Source organism: Sminthopsis crassicaudata, chromosome 2, assembly GCF_048593235.1.
Source record: "Sminthopsis crassicaudata isolate SCR6 chromosome 2, ASM4859323v1, whole genome shotgun sequence".
Classification (NCBI taxonomy): Eukaryota; Metazoa; Chordata; class Mammalia; order Dasyuromorphia; family Dasyuridae; genus Sminthopsis; species Sminthopsis crassicaudata.
In genome coordinates, this window is record NC_133618.1 from 80,339,555 (window position 1) to 80,365,410 (window position 25,856).

The following is a 25,856-nucleotide window of genomic DNA, read 5'->3' on the forward strand; positions in this document are numbered from 1 at the left end:
TCTATCACCTATATATATATTTGATGTGAGAAAATTCTTCTCTATATGTAGTCAAACTGTTAACTAGTTTAAAAAAGTAGAGTGTATTAATGTATATATTAATGCATAATGGAGAATGGGAATTAGAGTTAGGAAAACCTGAGTACAAATCCCATGTCAGACACTTACTGGTTGTGTAATATTTAACTTTTTTTTGGTATCAATTCTTCATTTGTGAAATGAAGGGTTGGATATCCCTTTTAGCTCTAAATCTATGCTCTATGACCTACTGTCAGATTAGAAGAAAGGCTAAAAACAAGAAGATTGTGAACAATTGTGATAGCTTTAACTATATTCAAATGAGGAATTGATGGCCCAAATAGGAAATAGAAAAAGGCAAAGATATTGACCTTGATTATCATGGTGGATATGATAGCTACCGACTATTTAAAGAGCTGTGATTTTGAAAAGGAATTGTACTTTGTCTGATCCCAGAGGGCAGAGCTGAGAGCAGTGAGTGAAAACTGCAGAGTCAATTTTAACTGTGATATAATGAAAAATCTCCCAACACAATTAGATAGGCATTAGGGACTGAACTTATGATTTTATTGGTATTTGGAGTTTCTGATAAGGAACTTCTTATACCAATGCAAGTTGATAGCTCCTCTGGAATGTCTGGATCACTGAAAGGAGAGAGAACTTGTTTAGTGTGATACAAAGTATGTCTTAGTAATATGGTATGATATTAGATAATCTTGACTTCCCAGGCCATGTTTTTATTTATTTATCTATTCATAATTCATTCATTTATTTATTCCTTCATTCATCTATCCACGTATCTATCTATCCATTTATTCATTCATTCATTTAGTTATTAGCTATTTGCAAGGAAATTGGAGTAAGTGACTTGTCCAGTGTTAGCTAGGAAGTGTCAAAGTGTCTGAGGCTGGATTTAAACTTAGGTCCTCCCTGATGTCAAGGATGGTGCTCTAATCACTGCACCATCTAGCTAACTTCATGCTATCTCTTTACCCATGATGATATACTACTTTTTCAATGAGAGCTATTTCAAGGTGAAATAGCCTGTTTCTGGTCTTTCCTCACTGGAGGTCATGTAAAGGCTGGATAACGACTTGTCAGATTGTCAGATATCAAATAGACAGGACTTTCTTCAGATGCAGATTGAACTAAATGCCTTTGAGATCCCTTCCATCTCTGAAATTCTGTGGGGTTTGTGATTCTGTTACCATTTTTTCAAACAAAATATAAGCTATGCAAAATAATCACCACAAAAAAAGATCAAAAGAATCCCAAGCCTGTTTTGGCTACACAGCATTTGATCTACTTGCCAAGTTGAGCGAGATGGCAGCCAAGGGAAAAACCAGTTTGGGATATAAACTTATGTGTAAAACACTACAGAGAAGGACAATAGAAAATTATGAGCATATCATCTTATAAAATGGCAAGAAAAGAAATCAAAGAAAAACCCTATCTATAAAGAAAGCTTGGAATGCAACTTAAATAAGGCATTATATTCTAAGAGTCTTTACAGATAAATCTGGCAGAAGGCTGACAGATAGATGTAAAATGAAATAAATTTGTCCAATATCAGCTTGTCTATAATGATCTGTTTCAGTGTCAGGGGACTAACCATCTTCAGACTGAAATACATGAGCTCCTGAAATACTGAAGACAATAATAAGTAATATTTATATAGTACCCACTATGTGACATTTTGTTGTTGTTCAGTTGTGACTGATTATAACTTATTTGGGGTTTTCTTGGCAAAAATACTAGAAAGGCTTGCCATTTCCTTCACTAGCTCATTTTACAGATGGGGAAACTGAGGCAAACAGGGTTCAGTGAATTTTCCAGGGTCAAAAAATAGTAAATGACTCAGACCTGATTTGAATTTGAATCTTCCTGATTCCAGACTCAGTGCTGAAGCCACTGAATTACCTCGCTGCCCAGGTGCCATGCTAATCTTTATTATCTCATATTATTCTCATGACAAGACTGGAAAGTAGGTACTATTATTATCCTTATTTTACAGTTGAGGAACCTGAGACAGAGATAAGAAGACTTACCCAAAGAGTAAAGAGTAAGCACCTGAGACTTCCTAATGAGAGGGTCAGTGTTCTACTCTATCACCTAGCTGTCTCAAGTGAAGAAGTAGAAAGATGAAAAAAAAAGTTAAGTTTACTGAATGAGATCAAATATACATGGTGGCGGGGACCACGAAGAGAATGAGCATGATGTAGTAAATAGATTGGCCTATTACTAGTGAGTTAGCTACTTAAACTCTGGGGTTTTCTGATTCATAAAATGATGGAGTTAAGCCAGATAATGGCTAAGATTTCTTTCAATTCTAAATTTATGATCTTATGAAACCTATGTTGCATGAGACACAACCTTGAAGACATTCACTTTACAAGATGTTTCAAATATGGCCAATCCACTTAAATAATACACAAGTACATAGATTGGGCAATGTAAAATAGACAATAATTTGGGTCCAGAATTGAAAATAAAGAAGAAAGCAAGATGTATTGTATCTGAGTAATGGTGGCCAGATTGTTTCCAGATCCTAAGATCTACCTTTTCTACACAAATGTTCTCTTAGCAATGCTCTATGATTGCATATCTTGGAACATTGTAATAACCTCTGTGGATTAATACAGTTGGTTATCCTAATGTCAGTGGAGCAAGGACCCAATCTTTGACCTTGTGAATAAGAAAAATATATCCCTGAACAACTATAATACAAGAATTCATGGTAAGTATAAAGCATGTGTAACTATAATAACACATGATAAGTATATAAGAAAGGTGAAAAACAAAATATCATGTGGGATTTAAGAAAAAAGGTTATTTTAAGGGGACAGGACAAGGAAAAATTCACAGAGGAGGTGGCATTTGAGTTGGACTTTGAAGGATAGGGGGGAACTCAAGTCATTTTTCTTGGAAGGAGTATTAATGTCAATCATTCTGTAAGCAGAATATCAGTAGTCTGTGTGGTCTGACTTTGAATACCCAAGTGTCATAATGCCTGAAATTCTACCATTAGTATATTTTCCTTTTGAATTAAATATTGTCCTTTCCAGGCTCCCCTTTTAGACTGCAAATGCCTTTGGGAGGAATAATATGTTAGGTCATGAATAACCTTGGTGAAAGGAGAAATCTCTTAGCTTTTTAAATATGTATATTCATTTGGCTCTCTTCATCAAATTAAAGGAATGAGTCTGTAACTGCATACTGAATTTAAGAGTTTTGTATGCTTACTTAAGTGAATGGAACTCGGGCCTAAAATTGTCATGATCTTTATCCTCACTTATCCCTAGGGAGGGAAAGGGGGATCATAGAAGTTATTTGGAATTAAGAGGACATAGATGGGAATGTAATCTCTGCCACTTCCTGTTTTTAGGTTCCTGAGTTCCTTCATGTGGAAAAGGAAGACATTGGATAGATAACCTGTAAGGTCCTTTCCTACTCTATTTTTGTGATTCTCTATTCCTACATACCATCCTCTCTTTGTCAAAAGTAAAACCTTCTCTCTACTCCCGGGGCAATGTGACTCCACTTGAACTTCTCTTTTATTTTTTGCTCTTATCAGCCCCGTTGCCCTCCTTTAGGGCTTATTGCTTCCATGCTTTATTATCTCATTTCCCTCCTGTCCTTCACTCATGCTCACATAGTTAGTCTCTCTCTGCTATAAATTTAAAATGCAAACATTTCATTATATCATTGGACCTAGACATTAGATTTTGTCATCTTGTGCATTCTTGTACATATTTTCCCATAAATCCTTTGCAGAGGATCTACCAAATATGCTGGAAGCCTTCTTCTATAATTCTTTTTATATTCTTAGTATAAATGGAGTGTATCAATAGAGCACTAGGGATTTCTATTCTTCACTCATGTCACACATTCAGTCAAATCTCCTTTTGTAAAAGTACATTTCCTCAGTGATATTCCTTAAGCTATTTTCTTGAATGTTTCCAGCTTACTTGCTCCACTGACAAGATAACCAACTGCATTAATCCACAGAAATTATTATATGTAATCAACTCAGATATGCAGAACTATCTATCTATATCCAAAAAGGGAATATCCCTTCATTCTTTCTTTTCTTTTTTTATTCCTTTCTCATTTCCTTTCTTTCCTTTCTTCTTTCCTCCCTTCCTTTCTTTCATTGTTCCCTTTCTTCTTTTTCTTGCCCCTTTCTCTCTTCTGTTCTCTTCCATTCCTTTCTCTTTCTTTCACTTCTCTTTCCTTCCCTTATTTTCATTCATTTCCAGTAAGATTCTATCAGTTTTCTATTTTATATAACCCCTTACATCGGTAACAGATGCAATGGAAAATGGGTGGACAGATAGTCAAGTGAAAAAATGTTCTAAATAATTATTGATTAGAGAAATGCAGATTAAAAAATAACTTTGAGGTATTACTTCAAACCTTTCAGATTGGCTAAGAGCAAAACATAATGATAAATTTTAGAGGGCATGTGGGAAAGCTGGGACACTAATGCATTGTTGGTAGAATTATAAAATGATTCAATCATTCTGGAGAGCGATTTGGAACTATGCCCAAAACTATGGAACTATGCTATAAAACTACGTATACCCTTTGATCCAGCAGTGTCTTTACTGGGCCTGTATCCCAGAGAGATCATCAAGCAGGGAAAGGGACCTATATGTGCAAAAATGTAGCAGCTCTTTTTGTGATGGCAAAGAATTGAAAATGAGTAGCTACCCATTAATTGGTGAATGGTTGAATAAGTCATGGAATATGAATGTAATGGAATATTATTGTTCTATAAAAATGATGAAAGGTCTGAAAAGATTTATATGAACTGATGCTGAACGAAAAAAGTAGAGCCAGGAAAATATTGTATACAGCAACAGCAAGATTATGTGATGACCAGCTATGAGAATCTTGGTTTTTTTCTCAGCACTTCTGTGATCCAAGGCAATTCCAATAAACTCTGGATGGAAAATGCCATTTGTATCTAAAGAGAGAACTGTGGAGACTGGATGTAAATCAACACATTCTAGGTTCACTTTTTCCCCCCCTGTTTCTTCCACTTTTTTTTTTTTTTTTTGTAATTTTTCCCTTTTGTCCTGATTGTTCTCTCCCAACATAGTTCATAAGGAAATATGTAAAAAAAATGAAGGTACATGTATAACAAAAAATGTTGTTTTTTACATGTAACTGGGAAAAATAAAAATTAAAAAAAATTGGTGGACAGAAAGAGAATAGATTCTTTATTCACAAGGCATAGTCTTTGTTCCCAAACTGCTTACAGTGTACTATTAAAAATAGTACATAGACCCAGATCATCAGTATACAAAATATTATATAATACATTCATTCCATTGATAAGACACAATTAGAGCAACATGAATATTTCGAGCATTTAAGAACTTTTAGGAGTTCTGAGTTATATAACATAGAGACCTGGAAAGGAGAAGTCTATGGTGAACAGGTGTATCATTTGCAAATATTCTCAAGGATGCTAATTATGCAAATGAAGGTTGTAATTAAAGTTCTAAAAAAATTCCAACCACCTTGTTAAGTAGTATTTGATCACAACCAATTGGTCCAAAATCAATCATGTTAACTCTTGGCTGTTGAAATCATTTGCTAGGAATAGTGGAGTTAAATCACCTGTGTCTCTTGTGCTACCCACTATCACTAATAGTCCTATGCTGAGGAGGGATTCTGTGAAGGGTATCTATAATATTAGGTCCAGTTACAGTCTAAGATATAAATTCAGGTAAGAAATTAATTTATGGAGTTTTAAAAGAAGTAGTATAGAGGGCAGCTAGTTGGTACAGTGGATAGAGCACCAGCCCTGAAGTCAAGAGGACTTGAGTTCAAATCCGATCACAGACCAGATCTGATCTAGGGTATATGTGGTGGAAACATCTTGGTATCATTCAGTCTGTTCCTGTTCACCATTTTCTTGAAATGCACATGTGTAGCAGAGGGAGGGCAAGGGAGAATTTGAAACTTTAGTAAGCTTACCTTGGTTTTAATTGGCGTTGGTTCAAAACTTTAGGGGTAGGAAAGCTGGAGTTATGGATACAAATAAGGCTTTTGTGTGCTCTGAAGATGCCATACATATTAAGTTGTTTAGGTTTTAGCCATGTTTTACTGCACCTGTTAGCACAAAGAAAAAGTGTTTCAAAAAGGCTGCTTGTTTTTTAGAAAATTACACTTTATCTCCCTTCAAAAAGACCATGATAAATTGTCACAATTGGTTAAGTGCTGCCTCAGCTTCTCAAATAACTAAAAAGACATTTGTTTTAGGAAACAAACTAAGGAAGTTATGAGTAAAATGAAGCAGCAAATTCTTGAGATGCACAGAGCCACAAATTAGGAGTGTAAGCGGAAAGAGACCATCTATTCCAATTCATCTCTGAGAAAGAATCTTTTCTATGATATTCCCAATAAGTAGTTGTTCAGTCTCTCCTTGAAGATCTCCAGTTAGAGAAGGTTCCCATAGCAGAATATCCTGGTTTTAGATAACTCTAAGTGTTAGGAAGTTTTTCCTTAAAATGAATCTAAATTATCCATAATTCTGGAGTTGAGAAGACCAGGCCTGATTCTTTTCCCACACAATATTTCTTTCTAGCCCTTTTCTCATTCTTTCTGTCTCTCCACTGATGGAGGACTTTGGCTAAAATGCCACAAAAAATTAGGAGACATGACAGCAGCAAGGAGTGCTGGGATCAACAGCATTGGGCCATGAAAAAATTGCTATGCCCTTTAAGATCATTTCTGGGATCTGTATTTGAATCCACTTTTCATACTCCATAATGAGCAAGTGGACACAGTGAGCATCAGCTTTTCCTATTTCATGACTCATGAGTTCAAGTTTCCTTTATCTTCACCTAATAACTAGGATCCTGAAAGCATCATATTGACTAAGAAAACCACAAATTAACGTTATCTGCATTATCTTGAATTTGTGTTTGTTTTGATAAACATTTCCTAATTACATTTTAAAATTACATTTTAATTTGGTTCTCTGGAATTTTGTTGACTATGTTAGGCAGGTTTGATACCTTTCCTCTTTTTTCATCTCTCAGGAGTAGTGGCTAACTGGGCTAATTAAGCTATAATTAAGCAGAAATTAAGATTTCTGCAAATCTTGGATTTCAGATGGCCTATAGACTATACTTGGGAGAGACTATGGCCACACAATCATAGTATAGATTTTTTTTTTATCACATATTATTTATTATTATGTAATATTTTAATGTTTTTGTTGATGTCAAGAATAAAATATTGTATATAGTATCCAAACATTCCCCTCTGTTCCTGTGAGGAGTTGATTTCATTATGCCTAGCATGTGTTTTAGGGATCCACGAAATATGGCACATTCAGGAAGCAGTCAAAGTTCTGGAAGGATGAAAGCTCACAAGGCCATTTTCTTTGGATAGATTCTTAGCCTGTAGGGTATGAAGTTTGTTTAAAGTATTTTGATAATGGTATTTCAATAAAATTGGTTTCCTTTCTAATTCCATATGTTTTAGTTTGTGCATTTAAAAACATTATTTTGAGAAGGCATTTACAGTCTTCAGTAAATTAGCAAAGGGGTTCATGACACAAAGAAACTTAAGAATTCGTAGGAAAAATTCACAGTAATTGCAACTATTTAAATTAGAAGAGAGGGAATGGGGAGGAGAGAGAGGGGGAGAGAGAGATATGGAGACAGAGATAGAGAGACAGAAAGACAGAGACAGAGAGAGAGAGAGAAGGAGAAAGAGGAGAGACACAAAGTGACAGAAACACTGAGACACAGAGAGACAGAGATAAACAGGGTGCTATAGAGCTGAGAGATGGAAAGCTGTCTATTTTTTGAGAACTTTAGAGAACCTGCTATATCGCCAGTACTTCAGCTCAGTGGAACATCAGAGGAAGCCTGGGATTCCTAGCTCTTTATCCTTCCTTGTGAATGGGATTAAGTTATTTGTTTTCCATTCTACCTGAAGGCTAGATAGATTGAAGATGGATATTATGCTGCTTCTGAATCTTCTGGTCTTAATCACAACAGACTAGCCACACTTTGCTATGTGATAATGGCAATGGCTTAGTTGAATCTGGAGCTATTTGACTACACTGAAAACCAAGGAAGAAATGGTAGTGATGGGGTATAGTAGGGATTTGGGGGCTGGCAGGAGATCTCAAGCTGTCTAGCAGTGGGTTTATTCCAACAGATACTGAAGAGGAAGAGCCTCCCAAAAGGATGCCCCCAAGCTAGAACTTCAGAGGCCAGGGAATGCTGATTTCCTGCTAAACTGGCCATTCCCTAAGAATCTCATGGTTTTATATTCCTTCTGCCCCCTCCCCAGGAGAGTTGACATTAATATCATTGGGGGAAAGTCTGTGTGTGTATATATTCCTCATTAGAATTTCTCTTAGGGGAGGCAATGTCTTCTTGGAATTGGATTAAGCTCCACTTAATTCTTATAGAAAGCTCCTCATGCTTCACCCTTCTCTTTCCCTTTATTGAGTCCCATGTCTGCTCTAGCCTCTGGTGGATGATCAGAAGTGATTCAAGGACCATCAAGCTCAGAGTACCCTTTCTGTTTTCCAAATGCTCATGTTCCCAAAGACTAAACAAATCTGAAGGTGGGAAAGAGAAGAGACATTTGTATCAGAGGCAGCTAAATATAATACTGAAATTTTGTGTCAAATCCGCATTCTGCCATTTATGAGCTATGTGACTGATGCCAAGCCATTTGAACTCTGTGGCCCTCACTTTCCTCATTTGTAGAATGAACTTTTGGACTACAAGACCTCAATGATGCTTCCACATTTAAATCTTTGATTCTATGATTCTCTCCAGGATATCTATTCCTGATTTCTTCAACAAATTCCCATAAAATACATTATGTTTGCCTCCTGTCCTCTTCTCAATACACTGTAATTTATCTATATGATTTCTAAAATGTGGTACCCAGAAATAAACATAATATGACAAATATAGGTCAAGCAGAGTAGAATATATAGCAGAATTCTAAGTTCCTTTCTCCCGGACATTATGTGTTTCTTATTATAGCTTAAAATAGCATGAGGTTTTTTTGACTGTCACACTGAGTTTGCTGTCTGCCAACCCCCCTAGGTCTTTTTTCATAGTCACTGCTGTCTAGCCACACCCCCTCAATTCTGTATTTACCAAGTTGATTTTTTGGACAAATATGCAGAATGTTATATTTATTCTTGCTCATCATTTTAGCTTGTCAAGATCTTTTTGAATCCAGACTAGAGTTTCAGAGAATTTGAATCCAAATCCTGAATCTGCTACTTAATCCTGGTATAAGGATGGGCAAATCATTTTCTGGGCCTGTTATCTTATCTGTAAAATGAAGAAGTTGAGCTAAATGGCCCCTTAAGTTTCCTTCTGGCTCTTAATTAATGATCAATGATCTTTTATGCTAGTCATCCCTCCCATCTTGCCATATGCATATATGACAAGCATGCTATGCCTTTGGGGCAGCTAGGTGGCACAGTGGATAGAACACTGGGCATGGAGTCAGGAAGACTCATCATTCTGAGTTCAAATCTGTTTCAAACACTAGCTATGATTTTGGTCAAGTCATTTAATTCTGTTTGCCTCAGTTTCCTCATCTGTAAAATGATCTGGAGAAAGAAATGGGAAACCACTCTGGTATCTTTGCCACAAAAATCCCAAATGTGGTCATGAAGAATCATACACCACTGAATAATAACAATGCTATTGTTATTCATAATAATCTAAAACATTAATGAAAATATTGAATTCTAAGGGCAAAGATAGATCCCCATGCTTTCAGACTAATCTTTTTAAACAACTTCCCTTTTTCTCATTAAAGAAATCTTTAAAAAATTCTAATTCTGTTTTCATTCATTCCACAGACCACCAAAAGATAATTTCATATGGAACTATAAACTTATATTTCTTATCACTTGATTTTTTAAACAAATCCCATAATTTACTATGAATATTTTTCAAATTCAGAATTTTATTCCCTATAATCTCATTTTTCTTGAGCTAATTTGCTCTATAAAATATTAGACCATTTGATTCTACTTATTTTTTCATTTGGCATTTTGAAATAATTTTTCCCCAAATTTGTATATGCCAGTAGAATATTTGGCTGTCGATCCCTTCTCTTACCACACTGTAGTCCCTTCTTTTCTGGTTTTACATTTTTCTTGTAACATCTTTTGTCCTACTTGGACTATTTTATTGCAGTCTTTTGAAACACATTGACAGACAAAGGAAGAATGGTATACTGGAAAGAAGGGTTGATTTGGAGTCTGAAAACTTGGGTCTGTGTTCTGCATATGCTCTTTAATAACCGAGTGACCTCAGGCTGGGGCTACGCTGGAGCCAGCTTAAACTGGCTTATTTTCAAGAGTCTATTAAATTTTCACTTCAGAAATTCATTCCTTAAAATTTGTACCCCAGGAGCCAGAAATTTGCCACAGATTGGAGCTATATTTATTGTTTTATTGATAACCTGGACTTAAAGAAAGACTTAATAATATGTATTAAATTTAAGTGTTATGTACATACATTTCCACCACTTCCTACCTAATCCCTCCTTCCCAGCCTGGTTTGTTAAACATTTACCAGCACACCCCTGGACTACTTCATACAACATTTCTTGAGCTCAGCAAGAGGGTGGTAGAGGATTCAGGGAATGAGTTATCACCAGACTGAAGACCTGGTGACTACAGTTTAAAAATAATAATAGTAATAATGACAGTGTTGATGATAACTGGATAACTAACATTTATATAGTGCTTTAAGGTTTGCAAAATGCAATGCCAATAACTGGCATTAATATAGAGTTTTCAGTTTTGTAAAATGAAATGCCAATAACTGGTATTTATATAGAGTTTTCAGTTTTGCAAAGTGCATTACAACCAGTACCTCATGAGAACCAATACCTTACTCAGGTTAATTGCTTCTCTTCCCTAGATCCCAGTTTCCTTATTTGTATCATAAAAAGGTTGGACTATACAGTCATTGACATCCTATGATTCTGTGAAAGGGGAGGCCCTCAAGCTAAGTTACTTTCTTTTCTTAGTTTGAGACTTGGGAAGACAGGTCAAAGAAGTAATTTAGAAATGAATTCTGCAAATTACATTTAACATCTTTAGAAGAATCTCAAGAATTTCACGTTGCAGTGGTTAACTTTTATGTGTATAGAAGCAGCATAAGGTAATAAATAGAGCAGGGCTTCTTAAAGCTTTTCCACTTGTGACTCCTTTTCACTTGAGAAATTTTTACACAATTCTAGATATATAGGTATATGAAACAAACCATTTATTGATAACAAATCACAATTTCACAACTCTCAAATTCAGTTATGAAATCCCTGATGGAGTTGTGATCCACAGTTTAAGAAGCTAGCGGAATAGAGTACTAGATGAGTCAGGAACATTTGGCTTCAAATCCTACTTGTGACATTTATTAGCTCCATGTTGAGCATAGAATCAGAAAAACTCATCTTCCTGAGTTCAAATCTGGTTGGGCCATGTGGTCCTAGATAAGTCACTTAGCCCTGTTTGCTTCAGGTACTCATCTGTAAAATGACCTGGAGAAGAGAATGGCCAACCACTTCAGTATCTTTGCCAAGAAAACCCTACATATGTCCAAGAAGAATCAGAACTGACTGAAATGGCTAACTAACAACAATAACTCAAATTACTTCTTGGGATTTATCTATTGAATCATACATTGGTTATTAATCTAAATCTGGTAGAAGGAACTCCCATATCAGAATGAGAATTAGCAGATCTTTTGCATAATCAAGGATTCTTGTGAAAGAGGGTGAAGAACCCCTAACTATTAGTCTTCAAATTGTACTAACCATATTTACAATTAGATTGTCACCAAACAACTCTTTTCTCGCCTGCTTCCATTCCTATAAGATTTGTAAATATCACAGAATATGTCCAGAATTCTAAATATTCAGCCTGTTTAACTCAATTATGTGATTTATGTGTGTGAGTTAACAGACCAAGTAAATGCAATTTTTGCAGCAGCAAATGACTATATCAAAATGTTAGCTTGGGAATCTACTATAGGCCATAAAAAAGTAAAAAGATGCTGTAATTTAAGTGAGTGATGCTAAACCCTTATCTCAACACATGGATCAGACTAATCCTTCATCAGACAGCACTTGCAAGAAACTAACATGAGCTTTATTATTGGCATCTGGCAACAATTCCTTTTTCATATTGTATATAGAATGGGCCATCTGGTGATTTCTAATGTGTCTTTAAACTGTGTCAGAATGGCAAGTCACCAACAGGTAGGTATGTTATGTCTGCAATGCATGGAATGATGCTTCCTTTTCCAAGTTTTGTTGTATAAACAAAACATTACTGAAGTGACTGCTGTGTTCATCATGGGATGGTCTCTCTCCTGGAAAAGAGGTGCTCAAGGAACAACTGTCTATATTCTAGGTTATTAGGGATTATTTGAAGTGTCCATTAAAAAAAACAACAGAAAAATGAGAAACAGGGATTCATATTGAAGTATAAAAATGTATTTTTAAAAGAAAATATATAAAGTTACAGAAAAGAAACTTGATCTATGTCAGAAGACTGGATAGTAGAAGGACATCACCCAGAAAAGGACAGGAAGGACCATAACATATTTAGAAATAAAAAAAAATTAGAGTATATTATGATTTGCAAAATACTTTATATATGTAGCACCTTCTCAAGTATATTTCCCTAATCTGTATTTAAACTAATATATGAGATCCTTAAATGTGGCTGCTACATCAATTCAACAGGCCTGCTGTGGGTTGTGGGTTTGCTTTCCTAATATGATAAATCATAAATCTCTACCAGTGTGCTTCTCATTAAGTCAATAGAAAATTAGTCCTTAGTATGGTAATTACCAAAATGGCGCAGTAACAACAGTAGGTTCAAAGCATTTCTCTATACAGAATCCATTGGAAAGATTAAAATCAAAATTAGAATTCAGTGGTAGTGAGGCACATATGTATAATTCATATTCAGTGAAGACAAATCATAACTCTTGATACTAGAGGATCTGGATGTTCTTCCTTCTTAGATTCTTGATTCTGGGTTTCTAGGGTTTGCTTCTCTACTCCTCTTGACTTTTCATTGACAGAGGTTGGAAGCTGCTTGATCCCTTGGATGACTATCTCTCTGTATTCATGACTGAATGCCTTGTATCTCATCCCTATTGTGTCTTCTTACATAAATATCACTCAGGGTTCAGTCCTCTTCTATAGTGCTTCATTTCATGATCTCATCAACTCCAAAGAATTGAATTACTATCTCTTTGCTAGTGATTCTCAAATCTACCTATCCTGCCCCAGCCTCTCTGTTGCCTCCAATCTCACATTTCCAACTGTCTTAACAGAATAATCAATTGATATCTTAAGTTAAATATATGCATACAGAACTCTTTATCTTTCGTCCTAAATTGTCCCTTATCCTTATCCTCCCTATTTCTGTAGAAGGCTACACTATTTTCCCTCAGTCCCATAGCCTTACAACCTAGGAGTCATCCTGAATTCCTCACTATCTCTTTCACCTTTTCATTCCCAATTTATTGCCAACTTCTGTTGGTTTCACCTTTGCAAATTCTGTTATATATGCCTCTTTCTCTCCTGACATTGCCACCACGTTAGTGTGGGTCCCCATCACCACATACCTGGACTACTGCAAAAATCTGCTGGTGGTTTTTGCTAGTGTCAAGTTTCTCTCCACTCCAATCAATCCTCCATTTAGTCATCAAAGTAATTTTCTTAAAGTGTAGGTCTGACCATGTCAATACCCTATTCATTAAACTTCAGTGGCTCCCTATTGTCTCTAAGATCAAATGCAAAATGATCTTTTTCCTATGCAAAGTTCTAAAAATGTAACCCTCTCCTAGTTTTCCAATCTTCTTACACCTTACTCCCTGACCAGGGACACTGACTTCTTGACTATTTCCTGAATAAGACATTTCATCTTTTATTTCCACACGTTTTCTTTGACTGTCCCCCAAGTCTGGAATAATCTCTCTCTCTCTCTCTCTCTCTCTCTCTCTCTCTCTCTCTCTCTCTGAGTCTGCCTGCTGACTTCCATGGATTCCTTTAAGTCCCAATTAAAATCCTATCATTTTACTGGAATCTTTTCCTAACCCCTCTTAATTCCAGTGTTTTACCTTTATTAATTATTTTCTATTTTTCCTGTATATATTTGTTTGCATATTGTTTCTTCTACTAGTTATAAACTCCTTTTCATCTTTTTTTTATCCTTAATATTTAGCCCAGTGCTTAATACATAGTAGGCACTTAATAAATGCTAATTGAATTGAGTTGAAAATCAAACTGATTGTGTGCCTCTGGTCACTGTTCCATGAAATGTTTCCTATTAGTCCAGTCACCATTACCCTCCATCCCCAAAGTACATGTAAGGAGAGAAGATAAAGACATTTCTTTCTTTTTCAGGAGCTTTATTACATATAACTTCATTTATTTGAGTTTCTCAGGGCTTAATTATTTAAAGCCTACATAGGAAAAACTAATCTGCTGTTCCCATCTTAACTCAATAAAGGAATCAAGCCTTAGAAAAATCCTTAAAGTTATTTTAATACCTCATTAACACCTTGTGATTATATTATGACCACATCAACTAAGGTAGAGAGAGAGAAATCATATCACTGTTCCTTTATATTTGAAGTTCTTCTTGAATTGAAGGGAACTGGATGCTCTGAAGAAGCAAGATCCCACATAAATTTGAGGTTCCAATGTAAGCATGTCCATTTTGCCTCATAGGTATCCCTCATACTCTGTGGGATGGAACTCTATGACCCTGAAGGAACATAAATTATTCCAGAGAACGATTCAAAGTAAAAAGTATAATGGAATGCGGCTATCATTATCTATTGGGAGCATAGATTTCTTTGTATAAATTTAAGGACCTTACCAGATCTGGGAATGTGGGATGTGTGTGGAGCAGGTTGAAGAGAATTTGGTTGAAGATCAATCAAGGCAGAAGAACAATCAATACATTATTGCTACAAAGAAAATATAGACCACCTGGAAAGAGAAAATAGATGATGTATTTAGAAACAAATCCCAAACCTGGCATAGAGGCATGGGTCAAGCAATGAACAAACATTTGTTGGGTACCTTCTATGTTCCAGTAACTGATAGGTGCTAGAAATACAAAAAATAAAATAACCCTATCCTCAAGGAGCTTATTTTCTATCAAGGAAAACAACTTAATGGGATTAGGAAACATCAATCATCCAGATATCTGTTGAAGTCCTCTCTCTGACAAAAGCATAACATACAAATTTTGACTTACTTTAGTGATAATGTCCCTCCAAATATGGGGGAATCAACACTAGGAAATTCTATTGTGTATCTAATTATTGCTAATAAGGAAGAACTAGTTGTTGGAAGTGGAAATGATGAGAACCTTGGAGGAAATGTCATTTTCTTTTGTAGCTTCTGTTAACAAATGAAAAGGATTCCAGACATAGTCTGACATGCTCTCTAAATTTTGGGAGAACAGATTTCAAAGGGATCAGAGAGAGGAAGGATCACATAGACTAAAATTTGACAGGGAAAGTCAGCTCAAAATGGATGAGAAATTTTTAGGAACAAAATACTAAAAGGACAAAGGGAAACAGTTCCTATGAATAGGACAAATGGAAGGTGTCTCAAGAGACTGCACAGATAATTCACCAACCAACTCAGATTTTTAAAAAGATTTGTACAGAAGAGGGAAGCAAGGGTGGGCAACAAAGTATCAGGCATACAAAAGTGCAGCCAGTTCTATAAGAGAAGTGTTCAGAATGCTAAAGATCAGAATGAGCTCAGGCTGCCAAGGAAAACTAAGGCCAATAAAGAGGCTTTTGTAGAACAGCTATGATGGGGGCAAAAGGAAAAATTGAGAAAGAATAAAAATGGAGTTCAAGGTACACAGAATGATGATACCTGACTATAGAAAGAAAGTAGAGCAACACTGTTTTATGTTGTTTTTGTTTCTTTTCCAAGAAGAATGACCTTCAGACAGAACAGGAAAGAACAAAATTTGCTAAGAAGGTGTTAATACCAAATGAAAAAATGTTAACAGTGGGTTCAAAGTCTAAAGATGCTCTGATAGCTACTTTTACTTAATAAAACAGGAATGCAGCTAGGCAGGAGGAAGATAACAACTTTATCCCCAGACTTAGCTTTGTTCTAACTTTTCTCCTCATTACTTTTCGTGGGAGAGAAAATTAAGTTTTACAATTGAGAAACAAAGGCATCTTGAACCTCAGGGCCACTGATAGCTTTCTGAAAGAGTTGAGCTACCATGGTGTAGCTGAGCTACCAAAAATTGAACAGGTTGCCACATAGTCAATAAACATTTATCAAGTGCTCACACTGTGCTAAGTGCTGGTGATACACAAAAAGGCAAAAGACAGCCTCTGTTCTCAAGAAGCCCACAATTTAATGGAGGAGAATAAGAAAATAAATATGTATAAACTAGTGTTGGTGGGAGATTTAATATGGATGTTGAAGTCCTCCAGTATGAGTAAGCAGCTGGGAAGGAGAGAAAATTATGAGTTTGGTATTGACCTTGTGGGGAAAGATGATCTGGAGGTCTGTAAACAACTACTACCAGGATTTTTATTAGGTAATTATGAATTGCATGAACCTCATAAATCTGGGAGCTCTGAGCAACAGAGAACTAAAATAGGTAAGCAAAGGATTGATGGAAGGAGTTGGAAATGGCAATGGGCAACAAAAAGGTTTCCAACTTCTTCACTTTGTTGAGCTGAGAATTACAAGTAAAGGTGCAGAGAGTATTGGAACTGGTCAGAGAAGATGTAGATTTCCTTTTGTTGGAAATCTAAGCATATATTGGATGGTCATTGGTAAAGATGATATAATGAGAATTCTTCTGGAGTGTGGGTTGATGGTATCTTCCATATTAAAATTCTTTGATTTTGTAATCTGAAAACAATACTCTCAATATGGTCTGAATATAATATAATATAATGCAATAGCAGTCTTCCTGGTTCTGTGTGCTTTGATTCTAAAATCACATTGGTGTTATTTGGCAGCTGTCACACACTCTATTCACTCATATTTACTTAGTTTTACACTAAATTTCCCAGATTCTATTCACATGAACTATTGTTTCCCTAAATTTATTTATTTTTTGTAAATTGAAGAATAAGACATTATATTTATATTAAATATTGTCTTCTTAGATTCAGCCTATAGATCTTTTTGGATACTGATTTTGTCATCCAATATTATTTCTCCCAACTTTGTGTTATGCGCAAATCCGATAAACATGGCCTTTAAGTTTTCATTCACATCATTGATAAAAATGTTAAATAGGATGAAACATTTGTAAAATAGCCATGATGCGGCAAGAGGAAAAATTGAGAAGGAATAAAAATGGAGTTCTCTCTGCTTTGACATGGCTCCATCCATTAGCACTATTTGGTCATTTAATTTGTTCTGAATCTGCTTAAGTACATTTTAGCCATCAATTTTATCTCCATCTTATATAAAAAACATCACAGAAAGTTACTGTAAAGCTCTTATGAGACACCATATGTAAAGACCTTTGTCAACTTCCCAGTACTATGTAACTGTCAGCTATTAGTATTATACATAGTTCATACTTTAACATTGTAAAATACATTGCTAAATTTTAGGTGTACAACATCTATAGCATTCCCTGGATATACAATTAGAGTAATCCAACTTAAAAAAGAAATACCCTTAGACTACCATGACCTTTTCTTGATTGAAACCATGCTGGCTCTTGGTGATCACTGCTTCCCTTTATAAAAGGTCACAGGACATCCCATTAATAATACATTACAGAATTTGGCCAGGAATAGAAGTCAAGAAGTCAAGCCTGTAGTGTGAAGACTCCTTTTGGAAACTGAGATTCCCCCCTCCCCCATTCCTAAGGAGCCTTTTCCATGATCCATGCTTTTTAAAAGGCATCAGAAGTTCAGCAATAAAGGCCTTGAGTTCTTGTAGTTTCAGGAGATATTGTTTTTTTTTTTCTGGCTGTGGTGATTTTAGTTCTCATTGGATAGCTGGAAACTAAGCAAATAGCTGGAAATGGAAAATTTGTTGGAATTAAAGCCCTATAGAATTTGAATGGTCACCCATGGTTTAACTCATCACCAATTTTAATTTTCTTCTTAGAGATGGTACTTTGGACTAAGCAGTCTCTACTCCTTCTTCTTGATATAATTAAGCAGGTGCTCTTGGCTCAGTTTCATTTAGAATAGTTTTTTTTTTTTAAACTTTTTTTGTGTTATGGACCTCTTTCATAGACTGGTGAAATTCTTCTCAGAATAATGGTTTTAAATGTGTGAAATATAGTACATAAGATTGTGAGGAAAATAAATAATATAGAAATGCAGTTATAGATTTCTATGCATATACTCACATACATAGATACAAATATATTAGAAACACATATGTATATACAAACATATGGACCCTAAGTTAAGAATTTCTCGCTTAGAGGAAAGAATTTTTCTTAAAAAAAAAAAAAAGAAAAGAAACAATAGAAAATCCGATGACACTATTTGAGACAGGGCATTGAGCATACCTTAAAGCCTTTTTGCATAATACTCATAAAATCTGAATGCAATTTTCCCTTTGGAGAGATGAAAGTATTTCAATCTGAAATGATTGGAGCTGTGACAGCCAATTTGACTACTCCTAGAGTGGCCGGTATTTTGATTTACCAAGAAATTTGTCTTAGACCCTTTCCTTTAGAAGGTAGTTGGAGACATTGATGAAAATACAAGCATCAGAGGCGCGAGGGAGCCTTTTAAAACTGGGACAACAATTTCATTAAAGCCTAATTGGATTCTGTGAGATAGGTGGTTTGCATACACTATTTGCAAATCACCATAAATCAATTTTAAACTTGGCTTAGTTTATTGCTAGCAGGGATTTTGAGGATTTCAAATGAGTCCCTTTGTCCAGATGTGTCCATAATCCAAACCACTGGGCAGTTTGGCATAATTAATAATCTCTACTTCACCGAAGATACAGAACAGCATAAACTTTGCCAAATAGGATTGCAGTGAATTGGCCAGGAGATTTCCAGCTGCCATTCATGTAGTTTCTGCTTCCAGAATCATTTGCATTCCAAATAAAATGTGGCTCAAAATAGATGTATAATACATGTTTAAAGCTATTTTTAATCATTGATCACTCAGATGGATGCAAAGGATTACTGACAGGTCAAAATCCGTTTCTGGTTTTGCTTGGAGCTATAGGCAACTGATCGAAATATGCAGCTTCTTTTGGCTTTCACAAGCCTTTCTGTGCTCAAATTAGTCCTAGGGAGGAGGGGAAAAGAATGGACATGAGCAGCACAGATGTGCTAAAACTTACCAGATCAGGAACAAAACTTCTGGTCAAAGGCCTCAGTGTCAAATTCTTTCCCTTTCTACATCATTTCTAATCCCACAGAGGAACTTGTTGAAACAGATGTAGTTCTATCAATTGCACAAGAATCTGAAATCCCACAAAGTTCATTGCTGTTTATTTTCCTCACTTCAACTCCTTGGACAGAGGAAAAACCAGGGAAAAATAAATCTTTTCTTATTAGTGGACACTAATGTAAGAATTTTAAGATGTAAGATTATGATTATTAAAAATTACATTGCCAAAATATACTAACAATAACAATTTACAAAGTAAGAATTTTGATATAACTTATAATTTAAAATATTATCTTATTATAAAATTTAAAGATAAAATTAGAAGTTGGACTTGTGATTTAAGTGGTCTAGGGAACATCTGAATGAGGAAATGGTATGTTGTGAATTTTTCAGAAATTCATAGCCTTAGATTGTTGCCTATGGAATTTAATAATAATAATATGATGATGATGAAAGAAAAAGTCGTGGCTGTACAGTGGATAGAATTCTGGGTTGAGTAAGATTTTTGGCTAAGTGACCTTGAAAAAAGCAGTTAGCCTGTAGCTGACTCAATTAATTCGCTAAGATTTTTATGCATATGATGAACAACTAAGGAAACTGGAGATGCTTGTCCTAGAGTACAGAAAGAAATAGAGGGAATAACATAACTGTCTTCAACTGCTTGAAGGTAGTCATGAAGAAGTGATCAGATTTTTCTGGTTGAACCCCAGCAGGCAGAATCAGAAACAGACCAAAAGAACATACCAAAAAAAATTAAGTTTGATATAAATATGACAAAAGCAATTTATTGTTGAGCCTAGAGGGATGACCTATGGTACACATTTTACTGAGGATACCCCCATTTTGTCTAGGCTCATGTCTGAGAATTGTGATCCATGTTCAGAGAGCCTAGCCTCTAAAGAGAGGGATCAGGCTCCTTTATCTTTTTTCAACCCAACTTGGGAATATCAGGAATAATTATTGTACCTTAGGTTTGGGCTCATGTTTAGAGTCTCCTCAAAGTAGGTATAAAAAAGTTTTCAATGTATGTTCTAGATCAAGTAGTGAGAGGCAATTTGGATATGGTAAAGAGAGCATAGGACCCACAGTTAGGAAGACTTGAGTCTAAAATATGTCCTATATAAACACTTGCCATGAGATCTTTGGTAAATCACTTAACCCCATTCTCAGATGGTTTGCTCACACATAAAATGGGGATAATAATAGTGCCTTTCTCCTAGAGATCATTGTGAGGATAAAATTAGATTTTACACACACACACACACACACACACACACACACACACACACACACACACACAAACACACACACACACATACACACGTATATGTGTGGTGCTTTGTAAACCTTAAAGTCCTGATCAGTGTTGGCCATCATTAGTCATTTATTCCCTTGCAGAAAAAGAAATGCTCGTCATAAGAGACTCCCAAGCATACATGCTCAGAAAATTTAGAGGATGCAGTAACTTCTAACTATCATTATATTCTCTTAAGGGTTGAGATTTATAGAGTAGATCAAGGAACAGTTTACAAGATGCCTGATAGACATCGTTACCTGTCACCTAGTGTAAGCATTATTCCTTTAGAGGTTCATCTCCTTTGGCAAGTCAGACCAGGTACTGGGACTGTCCTCTTGATGGCTTTCACCTCCTTCTTGTAGTTCTTTAGTGGATATAGACAGAGAAGGTGCTTCCTGCACTGAGGTGGGGTGGAGGATCCTGACATCTTAGACTCAGGGGACTGTCTCCATCTCAGAAATGATGTTGGGTCACTTCTTATTGGTCAAAGAAGCAGAGAATGGAAGGGGCAGCTGGAGTTCTAAAACCCCAGCTAGGAATCGGTGTCTCAGGCTCACTTAGGCAGGCCTAGGACAGCACCAACAACAAAACAAACACCTAGTACAGTGACCAAATATCATGCTCATACTTTTCAGGTGGCTGAAGGGGACAAGAGAACAAGTCTCCCAACTTTTCTGAGAAAAGGCTTAAAAATTCCTGGCACAATTTGCAGAAGGGAAGAGATGAAAAGAAATTATTATTAAGCTGCCCAACTCTGACCTCACTTTGTTTTGTTTTGGCAAAGATAATGGACTATTGCCACTTCCTTCTCCAGCTCATTTTACAGAGAAGGAATTGAAGCAAATAGGTTAAGTGACTTGAGCAGGGTAGCACAGCTAATACATGTCTGAGCCCAGATGTAAATTTAAGTCCTTTTTACTCCAGGCCTGGCACTCTATTCACTGCACCATCTAGCTGCCCCAAAAGAAGGTGAATCAGTTCCTTTTGGAGATGCATTGAATTAGTGGTTCTTATACCTCGGTGACCGATAAATTGACTGCATCTATGCATGATAAAGCTGTCACAATCAACAGAATGTGTAGCACTCCATATTTATAGCTTGAAATTTTAAGAAAAATGGGAAAAAAGAAGGAAATATAGTTTAATATATATATAATATAATTTATTAATATAATATAATATAAAATATAGTCACCTGGAAGTGACACTGGTCATTTAGTTCTGTTATATTGTTGTTTACATTTACATTATTGTAGTCACTGTATGTGGGGCTTTCCTAGTTGAAAAAATTTGGTATGTTGTGAAGGTGTCACTTCTAGTCCATTAACTTGGAAAACTCCTCAGGGTGTCCATAAGCAGAATAAAGTATGGTAGGGAAATATTTAACAAAATAAAAATACATTTTGTATTTTTAAAAGTCATTATATGATCTTCTAATTGTTTGACACAATAGGGAAGTCATAATTCCAAGTTACTTTACAAAATGGTTGGTACATTCTATATGAGAAGCAACGTGTTGTTCAAGGCCCTGAATTTGGAGCCAGCAAGACCTGTGTTCAAATCCTACTTCAAACACAAAATGAAAACTTGATGACCATAAGTATTATTTTAGAATTATTTTATTTGCAAATTTTTAATTATTAGTATATTGGCACTCTGCAAATAGTTTGAATATATAGTTCTTAATATTCTTTGATAACATGGAGAATGATTATAAATTTTTTCTGTAATTTCCCTATTCAATTTAGATATAGATTTTTATTAAAATGTTTAGAGGGAAAATTATTTTTTATGTTGTAGCATATCCTCTTATCATAGATGCATTAATTTTTTGTGCATAAAACTTTTTAAATATTACACAATCAAAGTAATTGATTTTTTATTTTTATAATCTTTCCTATCTTGTCTGGTTGTGAATTCTCTACATAATTATCATTATAAAACATAACATTCCATTAACCATTTTTCAAAAATGAAGTAATGATTTACATTTAGATCACATTCATTTGGAACTTTTAGTATTATTAGTCTTGTAATAAACATATATTGCAAATTTCTGAGTTTCCCAGCAGTTTTATAGAATAAGGAGTCTTATCTTCAGTAGTCTGTGTTGTTGTGTTTAATGGACTGTTGAATTTGTTTGCTTCTAGGTCTTGATTATTTCATCTCTTTTGTGAATCTATTTTTCTCTTTTTAAATGATTAACAAATAGTTTTTGATAATGAAAATTCTTTTGTAATATAATTCAATTTATTTTCCTTATTGTTTCCTGTGAAATTGTTAACTTTTAGTTCCTTCAATTGAATTTTGTTATTATTTTGTCTAGTTCTATTAACACCTTGATTATTTGATTGATTTAGCAATAAAAACTTAGATTGCCTGTAGTTTTTATTATATCAGCATGGCTTAGTCATCAATGAACACCGAATACCTCCTTAGTTAGATCTTTTTGCAAATAACCTACCTAAAGGAAACTAGAGAAGGTCAAATTGTAACACGTTAATCGACTGAGAATTGTTCAGGAATTGTGGTATAATGTCTTCAGAAAGACATCTGATTAGAAGGAAAAATTGTCTGATAATATGGTAAGAAAGAGGGATTAATGCTATGATCCAGAAGTATTCATACTATGTCCAGAAATGTGGATCAATCTTCCCCTCCTCCTACTCCCTGAAGTTTGGATGGAGCTTCTATGGAGAATTTGGCAAAGGACATGAACAATAATCACACAAGATGAGAGAAGACATGGATTGGTTGCAAATTCCAACACTAGAGACAGTACCAATGTTGATGAGATCACAGATTCATTGAAGAATTGAGGATTGTTTTTGTAAAAGTAGAGATGTATATATCTTTGAAAATGCCTCTGATGTCATTTTTCACACATACACTATCACTGGCAGGGCAGTACACCCTTCTCATACATGACATATGTCTTTCTTTTGTTCTATGTGCTTCCACATTAGAAAAAAAAATCTCTTTTTTTTCAAAGTAGTATTATACAGTGCTATAAAAGTGCTCTCACCATTGGAACCAGTGACTCCATTGATGGTAATTATTCATTACTAATATACAACACAGGAAAGTGGGGACCCGTGATGATTAAAATGTTTGAGTTGAGTAATCTAGTCACTCTATTAATAAACCCAGCAGGTTATTAATAAAAGGATGGCCATTTGGCTGTCTGAAATCAAAGAACCCTAATGGTAGTGGAGTTACAGTATGCCCTTCAAAGACTGAGGGATACCCAATCACCCTGATTGGCTAATCAAATGGGAAGTGCCCTGTCTTGGGGTACATAACTTAAGTCACTCAAATCTTGGTCAAAGAGACATCCATTTCCATGTCACCTATCATGATAATAGGGAGAACCCACCTTTCCCTAGGTCTGTCTAAGCAAATACAACAATTAACAATATATCCATTAGCTCATACTTAGATTAAATCTTGTCTGCTTAAATCTTGGTTTGGATAAATCTCTCTCTCTCTCTTTTTAATATTAAAGCTGTTTATTTTCAAAACGTAATTTTTAACATTCACCTTTGCAAAATCTTGTGTTCCAAATTTTTTTTTCTTCTCTTGTCCCCATCTCCTCCCCTAGAGGGCAAGTAATCCAATATAGATTAAACATGTGCAATTATTCTATACATTTATCATGTTGTACAAGAAAAATCAGATCAAAAAGGAAAAAAAAACAAGAAAGAAAACAAAATACAAGTAAACAAAAAATAAAAAGATGAAAATACTATGTTGTGATCCACACTCAGTTCCCACAGTCCTTTCTCTGGGAGTAGATGGCTCTCTTCATCACAACATTATTGGAACCGGTCTGAATAGTCCCATTGCTGAAAAGAGCCACGTCCATCAGAATTGGTCATTGTATAATCTTCTTGTTGTGCAATGTTCTTTTGCTTCTACTCATTTCACTTAGCATCAGTTCATGTAAGTCTCCCTAGGTCTCTATGAAATCCTCCTGATGATCATTTCTTATAGAACAATAATATTCCATAACATTCATATATCATAACTTATTCAGCCATTCTTCACTCAGTTTCCAGTTTCTTGACACTACAAAAAAGGCTGCCACAAACATTTTTGCACATGGTGGGTCCCTTTCCCTCTTTAAGATCTCTTTGGGACATGATCCCAGTAGAAACACTGTTAGATCAAAGGGTATGAACATGTTTGATAAGCCTTTGGGCATAGTTTCAAATTGCTCTTCAGAATGGTTGGATCCGTTCACACTCCACCAACAATGTATTAGTATTCCAGTTTTCCCACATCCCCTCCAACTTTCATCATTATCTTTTTCTATCATTTTATCCAATCTGAGAGGTTGCAGTGATATCTCAGAGTTGTCTTAACTTGCATTCTCTAATCACTAATGATTTAGAGCATTTTTTAATGTAACTATAAATGGTTTTAATTTCTTCATTTAATTGGATAAATCTCTAAGAAAGATTTCCCACACTAGTTGGTTTCTGGTTGAAGAAGTAGAAAGAGGGAAAATCCTTGGCACTAATACAATTATTATTTATTAAATATGAGTGAGAAATATTAATTTCTTATATCCCCATTTGATTCTAATTGAGATGAAGCCTCCTCAATGAATCACTAATTGATATTACAAAAACTTCATCAAAGGTTCTTAACTATGGCGCATAGATGGGTAATATAATATGAAGGGGAAACAGGAGAAATTGATTGACTTATTGACAAAACCAAAAGTGTAAGTCTCCTTTAGTAAGTATAGATAAAAGACCCAAAGGGAAAAAAGTAAACAGTAAAAAATACACAGTACTTTTTAAAAACTGTTTTTCCTGTTTTACAGTAAACAGTAAAAAAAAAAAAAATCATGATGTGCCTCTGTCTGTTCCTCTGGAAACAACTGATGCATTCTTGTGGTTCAAGTGTGTCTCAGAACAGTTCTCCAGTTCAGATCACTTATAGAAATTCTTTGCTAAAAATTTCCTACAAAATTTATCTTAACACAAAGTTAAATTTACTTTACCAATAACCAGATCAGATAATGAAAGTTAGTGTAAATTTTATATCCTTATTATTAGAAAATAAAATATGAAACTTTTTAGACTAGGGAATTTATAATTTTAGATGGG